We start from the raw sequence: 17,736 nt of genomic DNA, 5'->3' as shown, positions 1-17,736 counted from the left end.
TGATTTGAACAATCTGATTTGTGAATTCTTGTTGGGTGTCACCAAAAAAGATGGAAGTGAGTACGAGTCCACAACACTGCGAGGCATCATCGGCTCAATTGACCGCTATTTAAAACACAATAACAGTAACATATCACTCATGAATGACAAAGAATTTGCCAAAGTCTGGGAAGAGATGAAAAGCAAACAAAAGGCATTGAAAAAACAAGGCTATGGGAATAAACCCAGAGAGGCTGTGGCACTAACAAAAGAGCACATCGAGGCAATGTATTCAGCCCAGATTCTAGGAGATTCTAGTCCCAGAGCCTTGATTCATTCGTTGTGGATGATCTGCACAACCCATTTCGGCATGAGGACGGGAAATGAAATACATAAACTCTGCTGGGGGGACGTTACACTTGGTGTTGATTTTGAGTCAGGCGAGGAGTACATCACACTCGATACCGAGCGCCAGACCAAGACCAGAACAGGGGAAAATCCAAGAAATACCAGGTAAATTTCTATGTCTGAAACATTGAACTAAATTCATCAAATCATGTATTGCCTTTTAATTCAAGTATTTAAATTAATAGTCATAATTATAAGTGGCGTATAAAATTTGCATGGCAAAATTAATGTAAATGTAACATGCTTATATTTATAAATTATTTTAAATCAACAAAATGGTTAACTTATTAATGATATAATATTTTTTTATGTATTAAAACAATTATGGCCGACTCATAAGTAACAGAAGATCAATAAATTAATGATTAATAAATGAACTTGATGATTAATTGCCAAACAAAAGCCATTGACATCATGTTTTTATATGGTTTAAAGCAACTTCGTGGAAACTTTTGAATTCAGTATTGCTTTTTTATACACAAATAAAGTTTAATTTTGTTAGGTCAGTCAAACCAAGGGCTTATGCAGTCCCCGAAGAGCCCAACAGAGACCCAGTTAATCTGTATAAGCTGTTTGCAGACAAACGGCCGGTGGAAATGAGAGGAGATGACAGTCCGTTCTTCCTTACACCATGCAACAGCACACAGCTTGGCTGGTTCAGGAGGTCAGCAATTGGTATAAACAAGCTGTACGGCATCATGGCAGAGATGAAGGCGGACGCTGGGATAACAGAGCCCAGAATCACCCCATACAGGTAGAATTAATTAACATTTCACTCATTTGCAAATGTATGGTGGCACTAAGCCAGGTGACATCAAAGCTTAAAAAAAAATAACTCGTGAAAACAGACTTATTTTGTGTTTCCCCGACTTAATTTTTTTGGAGCGCTGATGTCACCTTAGTGCCACTGTAAATATCTCAAATAAAAAGAAAATGATCACTTACCTTTAAATTAGCAATTATCACCATTTGTTCAAGATTTCTTATTTCAGCACGACGCCTTTCTCCGATTTTCCAGACCCACGCACTGTATTCTTTTTTGGATGAAGTTTTTCAAAGGGACACAAAGCAATTACAAAAGCTTAATTGTAATTGTAATATGCAATGTTTCCTTTTGATTTTTTTCCAAATTTATAGCCAAGACTATCAATAAAATTACTTTCTTTTACAGTGCAAGAAAACACTTAATCCAGACATTAAATGATGAGAACATTCCGGCTCACCAGATCGTACAAATTTCAGGCCACAAAAATGTCAATAGTCTAAATAACTATAGTGGGATAAACAAGGATCAATCAAAACAAATTTCAAAGATCCTCTCACATTCAAACCAAACTGCTGTAGCAAAGCAGAATCTTTCTCCATCTGCAACTGCAACCACGTCAATGAGTGATTTACCGATGGGAAGAGGATTCTTTGTAAACTCAAATTTCCACGACAACGTTACTTTCAATTTTCACAGCTCTGAAATGGGTCTGTCTCAGAAGAATGTGTTCAATCAACAAGTGAAATCTCCAACACCAACGCCGGATGTTTTGCCTGATTTTCCTGATCAACCACGCTACAAGCGTATCCGTATGATTCCAGACAGTGATAGCGATTAAATAGTTTGTGATTAAATTGGCACGAACACTTACTGTTGATTTTTTTCCAGTTAATTACATTAAATTGTTATCACTCCTTTCGTGTGCATTTTGTTAAAAATGGCGAAGACATTGTTAGCGTTATTTACGCTATAAATAGACTCCGCATATTAATACACCAAGATGACATAATAAACAAATTGTGTCACCATATGATTATTTATTTTTTAAATGATGTTATCGGTGTTTTTTATCTTTTCACTTGATATGTGTTGCATTGTAAATACAAAAAGTTATACGTGTACTTAATTTTTTTGTGATGTCAAGTGCCAGCGGATTTACCTTGTTATTTTGTTCAAGGCACGACGCCTTTCATTGTGGGATGAAGTTGGGACACAAAGCAATTTTAATTGTAATTGTAATATTGGGTGAATCTTTCTCCATCTGCAACTGCGTCAATAGTGATTTACCGATGGGAAGAGGATTCTTTGTAAACTCAAATTTCCACGACAACGTGCTCTGACTGTCTCAGAAGAATGTGTTCAATCAACAAGTGAAATCTCCAACACCAACGCATGTTTTGCCTGATTTTCCTGATTACAAGCGTATCCGTATGATTCCAGACAGTGATAGCGATTAAATAGTTTGATTAAATTGGCACGAACACTTACTGTTGATTTAGTTAATTACATTAAATTGTTATCACTCCTTTCTATAAAAATGGCGAAGACATTGTTAGCGTTATTTACGCTATAAATAGACTCCGCATATTAATACACCAAGATGACATGTGTCACGTTTGTTTTCTTGTGAACTATTTGCAACGCTTATTGTAAAAGCGGTAATGATATTTTGGGGCGCCCAATGGGAAATTGGTTTGAACGGATCGTGTACGTACATTATCATCGTTACACAGATGCTCACTTTAATCATTTACAACCACTTTTTTTTCCAAGGGTGATTTATTTATAATCGAACGGTTTAACTGATTTTTCTAGGTTTTTTGTTTCATATTATGATCTGCACACCCAACATAACCTAACATATCATTAAAATGTTACCTAACATTTAATCCTCCTTTAGCTTCGTCCTCTTTGCTTTTCTTTTTCCTATACTCTCTCTTATCTAAACGTCCTATTTGAAGCAGTTCTGTAGCAAATGACGTTATCCAATGTTAATATCAGCCTTGCAATATGTTTGTATAATCAAATGCATTAAACGTATCATGTCAGCGTTTCTTGCTCACCTCGTCTTCATTGGAACATATCATTATGTTGTACCTTAAACAGAGACCAGAAAACGCTGTCATGAATGCGTATCGACCACCAGCTTTTTTTCCAATTCTCATACACGTAGTTTTTGCATGCCAATTATGGCTTAGTGTTGTTAGTCTCTTTTCATGACAAAGTAGTGTCTACCAGTCTATAAATATACCACGAAGTATTGAGCACCCACGTAAGCGTATTCCGATAGGAACAAATATACATACTGATATTATCTTTCTCAAAACTGTGTTACAATGTTTCCTGTTTGGTTTAACATGCTGCTGGATGTCTTTAGTTTTATTACGCTCGGGTAATATACATCCAAACCCAGGGCCTACCTTGTCTGAGACATCTTATAACACAAGTGCAAAAAAATCCTCATCTACTTCTGATGCCTCTGCAACACACCACTTAAGTTTTATTCATTATAATATTCAAAGTCTGATGCAAAAACTTGATGTTTTGTATACAGGGCTACGTGATTTTGATATAATTTGTTTTACTGAAACATGGTTAAATAGCTCTATTTCATCAACTGATATTCTTTTCGAAGGCTTCCACCAGCCAATTCGCAAGGATCGCCTAGACTCTTATGGGGGCGTTGCTATATACGTTAATGAAAATATTGCTTTCAAACGAAGACGCGATCTCGAATTAAATAACGTTGAGTCTTTATGGATTGAAGTGTTCTCCTCGAAACATAAATCCGTTCTGTTTGGCTTGTTTTATAGACCGCCTAGTGCGGATAGATCGTATATGCATTCTATTGAAAATTCTATAGGACTAGCCAGAGACACACAAATAAATGATATCATTATTACAGGTGATTTTAATATAAATACTATCGCCGAATTATCAGCACGAACAATTAACGAATTATGTCTACAACATGACTTAACGCAACTAATAAATGAGCCAACACACTATACTGAACACTCATCTTCCATAATTGATCTTATCTTTGTAAGTAAAACGAATACCGTATTACTTTCTGGAACAGGTGAACCCATTTTAGACCAAAAGATTTGGTACCACTGCCCTGTTTTTGTTACATTAAAATGTATAAAACCTTTACGTAAAACGTTCTATCGACATATCTGGCGTTACGACATTGGTGATTATTCTTAACTACGACAACTAATGACAGATACTAATTGGCGTCTTCTTAAATGCGAAAATGTTGATATTTATGCAGAAAATATTACCAAGACAATTTTACAAATTGCTGGCTCATGTATTCTTAACAAAAATGTATGTATACGTTCTCGTGATCTCCCCTGGCTAAATAATATCATAAAGAAAAAAATCGACAACGAAAGCGTCTATACAGAAAGGCCAAGCAATTAAATAGCGATATGCATTGGTTAAATTTTCGTCGTGTCAGGAATGAAGTCATTTTACTTCTACGTAACTCAAAAAATGAATACTTTAACAACATTGCACGTAAACTGAAGTCATCTGACCTTTGCGCAAAAGACTGGTGGAAAACACTTCAAACATTTTTTCCGACTAACAAAAACAATTCAATTCCACCTCTTTTCGACGATCAATTAAGTATCTTTGTAGCAAATGACTCCTGTAAAGCCGATATGCTAAACAGGTATTTTGCAAACCAATGTTCAATTGACGAAAGCAACCACGAACTTCCAATAATCAACAATTCAAACGCTAACACTCTTCAGAATATTCATATAACACAGGAAGAAGTAACTGACTCAATCAAATGTCTTAAGTTAGGCAAAGCATCTGGCCCTGATGGAATTGATAATCGTATGCTAAAAAGAAGCAATGCATCAATTAAGCTACCCATTGTGTGATCTTTTTAACTCGTGTCTTAATACCCACAAAATGCCTTCTTGTTGGAAAATTGCTTATGTGTGTCCGATTTTTAAAAAGGGTGACCCAGCGAAAGCGTCCAATTATCGACCAATATCATTGCTAAATACTATTGAGAAGGTCTTTGAGAGGATATTGCATAAACACATTTTTAATTTTCTTCGAGATAATTCATTCTTTGCGCCCACTCAATCTGGCTTCTTGCCTGGTGATTCAACTGTTAATCAGCTTACATATATTTATAATACTTTTTGCAGAGCACTAGACAATGGCCTTGAGGTCAGAGTAATCATTTTTGATATAAGTAAAGCTTTTGATAAAGTATGGCATTAAGGTGTATTATACAAACTACAACAAGCAGGCATTCGTGGAAACATATTATCTTTCTTGACTAATTATCTTTCTGATCGCAAACAAAAAGTAATCCTACCGGGAGCCCACTCAATCCCTATTGAAATTCTCGCCGGTGTCCCTCAAGGTTCTATTCTAGGTCTACTTATGTTTCTTGTGTATATAAATGATATTATTGCTGATATACAAGCACATATACATCTGTTTGCTGACGACACTAGTCTGTTTATGGTCGTAAATTCGCCAAACGAATCTGCAGCCGTTTTGCAAACAGACATTGATAAAATATCCAGTTGGGTTGACAAATGGTTGGTATGTTTTAACCCCTCAAATCCGAATCAATGCTTATATCTCGAAAATTAAATAAACCATCTCATCCACCATTGACCATGCATAACGTGAATATACCCATCGTTGATGTCCATAAACACTTAGGTGTTTTTATCTCTAATGACTGCACTTGGCATGCTCATATTTCATACATAAAGGAAAAGGCTTGGACACGCGTTCATATAATGCGTCGGCTAAAATCAATGCTTGATAGAAAAACTCTCGAGAAAATATATTTTTCTTTTATAAGACCAATCCTTGAGTACTCAGACGCTGTATATGATAATTGTACGCAATATGAAAAAGATGACCTAGAAAAAATCCAAACCGAAGCGGCGCGAATAACGTCTGGATGCACACGCTTAGTCTCAATAGAAGAACTTTATAATGAGCTAGGCTGGGAAACTATCAGCCAACGAAGACGCAAACACACATTAATATTAATGTATAAAATGAACTCTAGTAATGTACCAAACTATTTGCAATCCCTTTTACCCGCTACAGTTGGATCGTTTAGCAATTACTCATTAAGAAATTCGTCACATCTCAAAACTATTCAAGCGCGAACGTCACTGTACTCAAAATTCGTTTTTACCATCCACTGTTTGTGAATGGAATAATCTTCCCGATGAAATAAAAAAACGCCGATTTGATAAATTCCTTCAAAATCAAATTAACATAGATCGACAGACTCCGAATCCGTTATTTACATACGGTGAAAGACGCTCTCAAATGTTACACACGCGCTTACGAACAAAGTGTAGCGCCTTAAACGAACACCTTTTCCGACGCAATATTGTTGCATCCCCGCTATGTCTATGCGGACTTCATGAAACGACGTCGCATTGCTTTCTTGAATGCACTCTGTATGTACATATTCGTGGCGAATTTCTGAACTCAAAATCCGCATATTCCGTTCCTTGCATTGAAACTATTCTATATGGAGACAACACTTGTGACTACTTAACGAATACTAAAATAGCCGGTGCAGTGCAGGCATTTATTATTAAAAGTAAGCGATTTGAAGCGTAATATGCTACTGAACTCGCGAGTCTCGCACTAATATGAGAGATTAGGAGAGAGAGAGAGAAAAAAAAAGGAGAGCCGAGAGAGAGAGAAACGAAAGAGAGAGAGAGAGGAGAGAGAGGAGAGAGAGAGAGAGAGAGAGAGAAAAAGAGAAGAGAAAAAAAAAAAAAGAAGAGGAAAAAAAAAAAAAGAGCAGAGATAGAGAGAGAGATTCGTACATAGTCTCTATATCTCTTCTATCTATCTCATCATCTGCAAACTCTCCTCTCTCTCTCGCATCGTCTCTCCCCCTCTCTCTCTCTCTCTCTCTCCTGCTTGTCTCTATCTCTCTCTTCTCTTCTCTCTCTCCCTCTCCCTCTCCCTCTCGCTCTCTCTCTCTCTCTCTCTCTCTCACTCTCATACACATCCCAAATGTCGACCTATTGCCTGTTTCTCACAAATGAAACTATACTCGTAGTTTATTTTTTTCTATACCCTTAACTTTGTTTATTATTTAAAATCCATGTCCGTCTAGCAACATGAAACTGTATCTGTATAGGGAGAAGAACAAAATAAGACATCGTCTCTCGTTCTAATCCTTTTCAAGCATGTTCTTATAATAAATGTTGTGTTCTATTCTTTGTAAAACAATGTACATTCTTTGAAATAAATATGTTTAAACTAAAATTTCGTCTGCATCATTTGTGAGCTTTGCTCACAAGTAAAAATTATTTATTTTCATGTCAATAAAATGAGTTTATACATTTTATTAAATCCATAAGTGAAGGAATATATCCATAGTATACAAATTTATAATATATTATACATGTAGTTAATACTACTCAAAAATAAGAATACACTATAAAAGTTATATTGGTTACCATGGAAAAGCCATAAATAATCAAATTATTGAAATTCTTTGTATACAAAGACATTTTTCATCGGTTTTTGTTAAGAAACTGATGCAAGAAAAAACTTCTTCCATTCCAAATGCAGATACAAAGTCATAGTGTGTATCTTAATAGATATGGACCCTTTTGCTGAATTTCTCTAAAATCAGTTTGCTGTAAATTTGGATCAGGTAAAAAACTAGCAATGCCATCATTTAAGCAGATGTAATGACACTGTTAAATATGTCTTAAAAATTGTACCATTATATTCAAAAGTTTGTATCTACTTTTCCCTAATATAATTATTGTTTGTTAAGAAGTTATATCAAGGTTAAAGCTGTCATGTAACCATGGAAACCAATTTCAATACAAAAACATAATTTATTTAAAAGATGTGAAAATACTATAATTTATTCTAAAGATGTGAGAGTAAAATAATTTATTTAAAAGACATGTCCATTAAATAAAATGTTAATTATACCTTGCAAACAATAATACACAACCTTATTAAACATTGCATTTTTCAATCTCTCAGTAATTCATTTATAATAGTAGTTCAATGATAATATAAATTTATAAGAATTCAAAACAGATCCCAAAATTAAGTACATACATAGACAAACATACTTTTATCAGTTTTGTTAAATTTTTACTTAATCTTTCAATTAGTGTTTAACATAGCAATCTTTAAAATGATCAAATACCAATATGTCCAAGAATCATAAATGTCAAGAGCTAGTACATAAAAATATTTAGCGTTATGGTTAATATGATAACCATTTTTAAATTCAAAACAATAATGCAGTTATTTAAAGTCCCTTTTGCTTAATTGAATATAAATTTAAAAATAAAACTTCATTATAAAATAAGTAAAGGTAAAAGGTAGCCTATATTCAAACATATTTCATAAATAAGAGTGAGGTCTTGCAGCATTGTCAAAGACTTTTCTTCATGAATATGTTTTACAAATGGCTGTATTAGGAGCTGTTATGTGTCACATAGTGTTGGCATGGTTAAAACTTCAAGTAGAATAGAAGGCAAATGCTTGTTTTGCACATTGTTCTAATTGTTCTCTTTTATATCACATGAATTAAGCAGAGAGGCAAAGTATTTCCTGTAGGTGTGGTATACAGTAAATGTATAAGTACAATTCTTCTCAAGAAGGTCATATATTTATTGACAACTTCTGCACAGTCTGACTTTTAATCTTCTGGCTGGCATGTCCGATGTTATTTATTTTGAACAAAAATAAGATGTAATCAGTTGTCATGATGTTAAGCAAAATTAAGTAATTTTACTGACAGACAATGACTGAATTAGAGTTTCCATATACAAAGTTCTTCAAAACAAAAATGTTATTTTATTGGAGAAAATTTTTAGGGGTAAAAGTATATAAATTATATAATTAACAGATGGAATTTCTCTTGCGATAATAAGAAAACTTTTGCAAACTTAATTTATTAAATTAAAATGTCAACAAAATATAACAGGAAATAAGAAAGGTCACGATCGCCATTTTACTTGCGTTTTTAGTTGAAAATATGTTGTTTTTTGTAATTATTTTGGGTATTTAACCATGAAAAGTAAAATTTATTAAAAGAAAAACACCTACATTGTTCAAATACAAGTTAAATCCAAACGTTATTATAAGCATCAAGCTAAAATCGGTGTCAACATTTGTTGAGGTGTTGTTTGTTGCTATAAAAAGGGAAGTAATAAGTCAGCTCATTAAAATTAAAAGGTCAAAATCAACTATTTGTTTGATAGAATATACGTTCAAGGACCAGTATCTGTCCTTTTTATATTACTGTCTTAAATACTATAAACAGTAAAATCACAGAAAGCATTAAGAATTTTAATCAAAATTAAGCGCAAGATTAGCGAAGTCAAGTCGGATGAGTTTTCTCATTATTTGACTTGCCAAAATTGGTGCCAAAAGTCTCGGGGCACGCCACAAATAATTTATCGTGTTTTGGTTTTTGATTAGCACAAAAATGTCGAAGTATATTAGCTGTATTATTCAATTTCTGGAGAGTGGTTGCTTCAGCTTCAATTAGGTTGGGCACTATGTTCGATAGTTAATTGTATACATTTGTTTATAAACTGATAAACTTATGTTGATGTTTGTTTGCTGGTATAATTTGTAATAATCCTTACAATGTCACACTTAAACTACTATGCTAGAAATATGACTTTCTGAAAATAATATGTATTCAGGGTAAAACTGAAATCTACAATTACTGTTACCTGATATTTAAAATTTTATCAACACGTAGCTGTGGGGTAATATAACTAGTAAATTCATTAACTGAATAGTATCCGAACACGTGCCTTACTGTTGTCAAGTTAATGTATATTTAAGTGTTTATGTTTGAATCTGTTATAAATATATTGTGGCATAACTTGTGATCTTTTACACATATTAATGTTTGACAGTATTGTTTGTTATTGCATAACTGTGTTGAGTATGTATGATTTTTCTCAATGTTTGAATATTAAAATTCTTAGTACCGGAATTGTTTTTCATCAACAAATAATGGTTTTATATGTGATTGTTTCGAATTATAAAACTAGTAACTAATCACACAGATATAATGTACTTTGCTCAAAAACAGGTTTTTATGCTCCTAAAAAATTATTTGGTGAGCACATAGTCGCCGCTGTTTCCGTCAGCACTTGCGCCCATCTGTCATGACGTCACAGTGTCATGCCCTGGATATATGTCAGAAATTATTGTCTTGAATTAAAGGAATCATTGTTGGGAGCTTCACTACATTTGATTAGTTGTGCATTAGTCGTTCTAGACGTAGACACGATTACACGATTTGTCAAAGACTTAGTGAATACATTTCTGTTACTCAGCTTTTCACGTTAAGTGAATTTTATCAACAGCCCTTAACATGTTCAAGACATTTCCCGTCAATGGATCCTTCTCTAGAAATAGAGAATGAAAAAGCGTCCACACCGTGCAATGCGTCCAGAATATATAATCTTCGTTAGGGACGTGCCGACCACCAGTTTAGTTTAAACCTATTTATTTTAGCTCGATTAGGCTTATTGAAACGTTCCTCTCCAGTCCATTGCCTGGGACTAGAACCAGTACTTGGTGCCTTTGGGGGACATCGAAGGAGCGTTCCCATTAAGGTTTCCAACCAGTGACCTCACGGTCGCTCTATGGACACCATATCCACTACGCCACGATAACAAGTTGTACGATTTATATACTATATTTAGCAGTCTGTTAAATGATTGTCGACCTGTCAAGAAAGCTTCTTTTTGCAAAATGTAATCCTGACTAATTTTCGACCAGCATTGTTGAATGATCAACAACCAACCTCAGCAAAGGAAAAAGTCCTAGAACTTACACTCTCTTGTGAAAACATGGCTGGTGGAGCCCACGAGAGGACAAAGTGGACCTACCAAGAACCATCTTGGTCATTCCAGAAATAAATTTAATGGATTTGCTTGCTCTCTCAGAATGACAGAAACATAGTTTGAGCGCTAGGAACCAAACGCAAGTCACGAAAAAAGTCCTATCCGAGCTCTGAGCACAGCTGCAAAGAAAGCGTCCGGTTGGCTACGGACCAACATGAAAGCAATGGTACACGAGCAATACTTGATCAGCACTGATACCTCGCGAGGAAAATAATGTTATTAACAGCTGTAAACCTATGATACGTGTGAAACAAGCAGCAAGCGTTGTCGTTCTTTGACACTTTACAGGCTTGTTTGTTTTGCGATGATCAATAAACATTGAACTTGGCTCTTCGAACATTTACACGAAATGCTATCATTTATACAAATACAAAACTGATCAAGCATTTTTTTTGCATAAACATGTATGCTACTCACTTCCACAAAACTCCAGATTTGGATTCATATACGAAAAGTATTTCGGTGCATTTGTAATATTTTTTTTTACAGAAGTGATACTCTTACATTGAACTTCGAAACATTTGTATTTAATGACAGTGGTTTTACGCTAATTTTCATTTTACAAACCTCGATCGGTGCGTTAACATTAAACCAGGTCGTATCTGTTCGTTTAAGTTATACCCAAACGTTAAGGAATGTATTTATTTCATAATGTATATACACCGGTTTTATCTTAACTTAGACAACACATTCTTATTTTTGTATGCATCTTCGCCTTTATAAATGTTTGAAGATAGTGTGTAGCATGGATTAAAATAGATCGCAGTTTATGCTTTCATTGTCTTTTTGGCATGCATAGCGCATATCTGATTAATCAACATGATTTTGATGCTGGTATGTATATTTGTATATTCGTTCTTACAAAAAACAACAGCTTCATCAACCAATAAGCGCAACCAAAACGCAATGAACCAGCCTATTGCAGTAGTAATACAATAGAAATTAAAACATTTTTATAGTTAAGATTATATTATTTAACGTGAATTGTTTTTATTTTTTATAGTTATTTTTTCTGTTTTAAAAAAGAAACTAAAACGTAATAAAATATTGAACCATGCTCCGTGTATTGAATTCTTATATTATTCACACAACTTGTTTGACTTAACAACAACTTTATATAAGACGATTAATAGTTGTTAATGCATACACCAAATCCGCGGGACAGAACGTTATAGGAAATATTTCGATTTAGTTGACAATAAGGTCAATAATATGGTCGCCGTGGCGAAGTGGATATGCTGTCCGAATAACTACCTGGAGGCCACATGTTCGATCCCCGCTGTGGGAGCGTTCTTGAGATCTCCCCAACGACACCAAGTACTGTTTCTAGTCACAGGATACAAATACTTACATATTCACCAACTCAGAACTGCTAATTAAACTGGCATACGCCCACAAACAGTTATTTGATGTTTAATGTTGTTCGCTTCATATTATATTGCATCAAACGGCTTGTTTAATCGTCTGCAATTTCTACTTGAGACATATTTTGTCATTACCCTCTTCGATGATTTCTATAAAGTAATTAATAATGTTTAAATGAGTTGATGAAATAATATTAAAAATGTCATAATACAACTTCATTGTGTAAAATGCAGTTACATCTATTCTTGGGGGATTATTAGACAGCATTGATGCAATAAAATATAATGTAGCTATGAGGTGTTTCAGTGGGGTTATCACATGCAAGTCAATATGGCGACGTCCATGCCGAGGCAGGTATTTTGCCCTGTTTATACCCTTTATTACTTGTATTAAATGTTTAAATGCCGCTCACTTTCCAGCAATATCAGCAAGAAAGTTACTAACGCTTATTTCGTATTAATATTCACTATATATCTCGACTTTTCTCGCTGCAAAATTTCTTAGCGGGATGACCTAATTAAAGCTCCACTAAGACAATTGGCGGGGAGTAAAGTCGAGATTTAGAGCGAATTTTAATACGAGATAAAAGCTTGTAACTTTCTTGTATTTTTTTATATTTCTAGAAAGTGGGCGGCATTTAAACAATTAATAAAAGTAATAAAGAGCATAAACAATGCAAAATACCTGCCTTGACTATCACGTTATTACCTCCATTGTGTTTGGCATTCACAACATCATCACTACCCGTCTTAATGGCACACAGCCAATAATATTAAGCGTCAAAAAACGTATTGGTAACTTTTTTTTTGTTATACGCAATTATTATAAAAAAAATAATCAAGACTATAATAAGCAAAATGCTTACTTAATAAGAAAAATATAGTTAGATGTTTACATAAAACAACAAAACGTATTTTCTGGTTTCGCCTTATAAAACCGGCGAACAACAAACATACTTCTATCAGTCACCAGACGCACTTCGACAATAGATAGGAAATTTCCGCAATCAGTTATCTCAGAGTTTATGTTCATACGTTTGCATCAGGAGTCCACATACAATTTAAACTCCCTGTGTTGTATTCTCATCATAACCTCCATACCCAGGGGAACAAGCATCCGTCCACACGTAACGATCTTTCGTTAATCTCGTGTAAAAAACTTTACCAATAATTCACCCGAGTTAAGCTACCTTGTCCGATTTTAGTGTGAGAACCCCAAAACAGCGCCTTCAAAATGTAAACGCTGTATGATCATGTCATTATTTTGGATAACATGACCCAAATTCAATCCAATATATGTTATATGCCCAACTGCGCTACCATTTCCCTACAGAGAATGACCTATTTTCACTGTCCATTAAAATAAACTCAGAAATAGTAGAACGTACTTTATGTATCCTTCTGTCTGGCAAGTTTAACAGTTTTCAAAAGTGCAACCTAGTACTCCAAACTCTATAATGGAACTTTAATAGATTTTTTGAGATTTTAACAAAATCTGACTATTTAAAACCTCTCAATCTCATGATCGCTTTAGCCTGAGTCATGTATATTGAACGTGGTTTTGTGCCTACTCAATTACACTTGACACACTATGTTTCACCATAAGCGCAAAAAGCTTACATTTCATAGTTATCGACACTTTATCTATGCAAGGCAGTCAGCGTATATTAAATGCTTAATGTTATATCACTCAATGCCGCTGATATATCAGAATAACTTTGACAAGTTAAAACGACGTGTAGAAATCATTTCTAATGGGCAGCATTCCGATAAAAAAAAACATTTACATTAGTGAACATAAAGTGTATTACATTCTGACCAAGTGTTTTCGAACTAACTCATAAAAAAACGAATTTCTAAAGAAATAAAGATGCTTAGAGATATACAAGTCGTTAAAGTTCATAATAACTAATGCTAATTTAAAATGCGTGCAATGCATGCAATTTAATGTAATGATTTCTCTTTTAGGTCTTTTAGTATGCAAACTAGCTATATCCTCGTTCATGAAAACAAAGATCGCTTGATTTTCGAGTTCAACTTATTTACAGATGTACATTTAACATATACCCGACGTCGTAGCGAAACGGACTACGCTTATACCTCGTCAGCCCCCAGTGATAACAACGCAATAGGTTACGCTCTCACATACACCTCAATGACGTTTTACAGGCCATTCGTAAATTGAGGCTATTAATAGATTCGGGAAAAAGTTAACGCTTATTTATATTCTCAATTTATAAAACGTTGAACATAAGTTCAACAATAACTTCAGCGATACGAAAGACAAAAACAAAAAAATGTTTCATAATCGCTAAACCCGAATTTATAATAATAATACGAATGACTGTTTTCGTAACCTCGTTCATGCTACTACAGCGGGTATTTCTGGAAAAAGTTCTTTGGTTCTCAACAGATAGCGGCGATCTTTTGTATTTACAGGTGCTAGCAACGCAATAGTAGAAGGTTAGTAGAAGGTTTAGCTTGTTTATATTCATAGTTCTCAATACATAGACAGTTGGATATGAGTTCATCAATTACTACAGGCATACTATAGGCAACCTCGAAAATGCTTTATAATCGCTAAAACAGAAAACAAATAAATATATTATATTAAATATATTTATAACAATAAATATCTTTTAAAAATGTAGTCGGCGGATACGCTGACTTTGAAATAAAGTTTGCAATTTACTTTTCTAAATAAATAAATATATTATATTAAATATATTTATAACAATAAATATCTTTTAAAAATGTAGTCGGCGTATATGCTGACTTTGAAATAAAGTTTGCAATTAATTTTCTAAATAAATAAATACAATTAAACAAAAGTTAAACTATTGTGTTGTGTTTTTCACTTGTAAGTCGCATATTCACCGCATGAAATGTGTGTTAGCATTGTCAAACCACACATTAGTGTGAGAGATAAAAAATATACTACGGGAGAGCACTTCATATGTGTCCTCATATGCCTTGTTATGCGTGTCTTTCTTCACTATCGAAATATATCGTATGTTGATATTTGATTTAAACGCAATTTTCTTGCGACATATTTAAATCACACGTCAATAGCGCCGTCATGCGAAAATGGGTTGTATGCGTTTCGGCAAGCGTTTGTTAAACCCAACTTGTGCTTTTGCGCAGTCAGGCCATAGGCGATGCTGTTCGCTATAAAATCACTTAATATGTTATGTTTCTCCTTACCAGAAGGAGAGATAGCTGAGTGGGCTATTTATATGATGGGCGCATATGAAATAAGACCCATTTTCGCATGACGAGGGTCATTACAAATCTCATTGCGAATTGAAAATGCCACATTTAAGAACAATGCTTTTAAATACAAAAATGATTTCAAAAAAGCAAACTTGTTAATAATGGCAGCCTATCCACACATTAAGGAATGATTTCCAGACGTGCTGACCAAGTACGGCAAACATTGTGGTATGCTAATTAAACGATTTTCTCTTATCGTGACACTATACTATTTCGCTAATGATTGTTTTTTCATCTTGGAGGCGAAAGTGAAATTCTGCGAGATGGATTGTAACGCCTAATTGTAACAGGGCCACAATTTGTGTCGTTTGAGCACACAGAGAGTAGTCCGGAATTCCTTACACTGAAAAGTGATACATCCTTTGAATTGAGCACATACGCAGTGATGTAGCGAAAATTCAGAGGTTGTATCTCGAATCAGCTTATTAAATATATGAAAATATTCATGCGTGTCTGTTGGCGTTATGTAAAAGTCACTAAGATGAAAACGGAGTAAAACAGCTATACCTATGTTTATGTCAGCGTTGTTGACACAGTGTGAACTGCTCGGGTAACAAGTAAATCATAAACAGCAATGTTTATATACTTTTATTCCAGCATATACAAGATACGAAGATTATTGCATATATTTAATTTGTATATGGTATCAAAAATTAAAAGTTTTGTACACGGAACATTCATTATGAATTTATATTCTTGGTGAGATAGTTATTTGATATTAGAAAAAATATTCCTTTAATATGATGGTGACTGCAAATTGTCTTTATATTAAGTTCTCATTGCCATTTTTATCATACTTTCTATGCTTTCAGAACGTCCAAAAAGCAAGTTGTTTTTATTTTGTCTAAGTTATTTCTATGAAATAATAAGGATGATAAAAAGTGCACACAAAACTCGACCCGTGCCCTATGACACACACTTTATAAAGTTGAATGGCATGTGTTCATTTAGAACTTGCGATTGATTTTGAAAAATGAAATGCGTGTTAAATTATGCAATTGCGAACATCTTCAGTGCCTTCAGCGCTTTGATTTATTTAAGACACAAAGGAACACTATAGCGTATATACCATTTTAGCATTATCATAAAACATAACGTAATTCATAATGTTTATAACACTAACATGACGTGGTAGAGTAAAACAATTTGAGCTGAAGATGTCTCGAATTTTAGTAATTCGTAGTTAAGTCTCGGATTTGGACTCGTAATGTTTGTGAAAAGGGACGCAGGACGCACGAAAATCTGATTTGTATTTCTTTGGCAACTGACAACTGAGGACACATACTGAGGAAAGTGTAGCCCACCACTGAGGACAGTGTGACCTGGCAATGAAGACAGCGTTCGGAAGGTCGATATATCCATTTATCGCTTGCAGAGATGCGAAGGATGCGTTGCTACGGCGTTCAATGCGTGCTTTATTCAGTGCCTCGTGCAGACGCCATATTCGATGTATTTGACATAAGGTCAAAATAATCACGACGGCATGGCATTCTATGCCTAGACACTGCGCGAAAAGTTTCTGGCGACTGCACAACGAGCACTTTTGCGTTCTTCATATATCTTTAAGGTCAAGAGTGCGCCGTGCAAAGGCAGGAAGAAGAAACTTGGGTTAAGTTGTTCAGCGACATTAAGAGAAATATTTAATTAGCGATAGCAATTACGTGAATCAGCGATAGTCATCACGTGCGCACACGATACTTACTGTATGGGTTAAGCTATTATGACGTTCGCTCTCAATAGTATAATAGTCGCAGGCGATAGTATTATGCATGTTCGCAATAAAATTACGAGCGCACGCTATAATTGTCATCTCGCCTGGACGAGTCACGTGGCTTAGAGGTTAGAAAATCTAGACAAGCTTACACCAAGTGGCTTCTTTGCCTTTAGATTGCCAATAGATAACGCGATATTCCGGATGATTTTTATGGACTTGTTCACTCTTTATAACACTGGTAAAAGAGGTTTGTGTCATATATTTATTATGCAAATGCAAAAAGTATTCGTTAAAAAAGCTATG

This window comes from Dreissena polymorpha, chromosome 7, assembly GCF_020536995.1.
Source record: "Dreissena polymorpha isolate Duluth1 chromosome 7, UMN_Dpol_1.0, whole genome shotgun sequence".
Classification (NCBI taxonomy): domain Eukaryota; kingdom Metazoa; phylum Mollusca; class Bivalvia; order Myida; family Dreissenidae; genus Dreissena; species Dreissena polymorpha.
The sequence above is the reverse complement of the archived record's forward strand: the minus strand, read 5'-3'. Positions refer to the sequence as shown.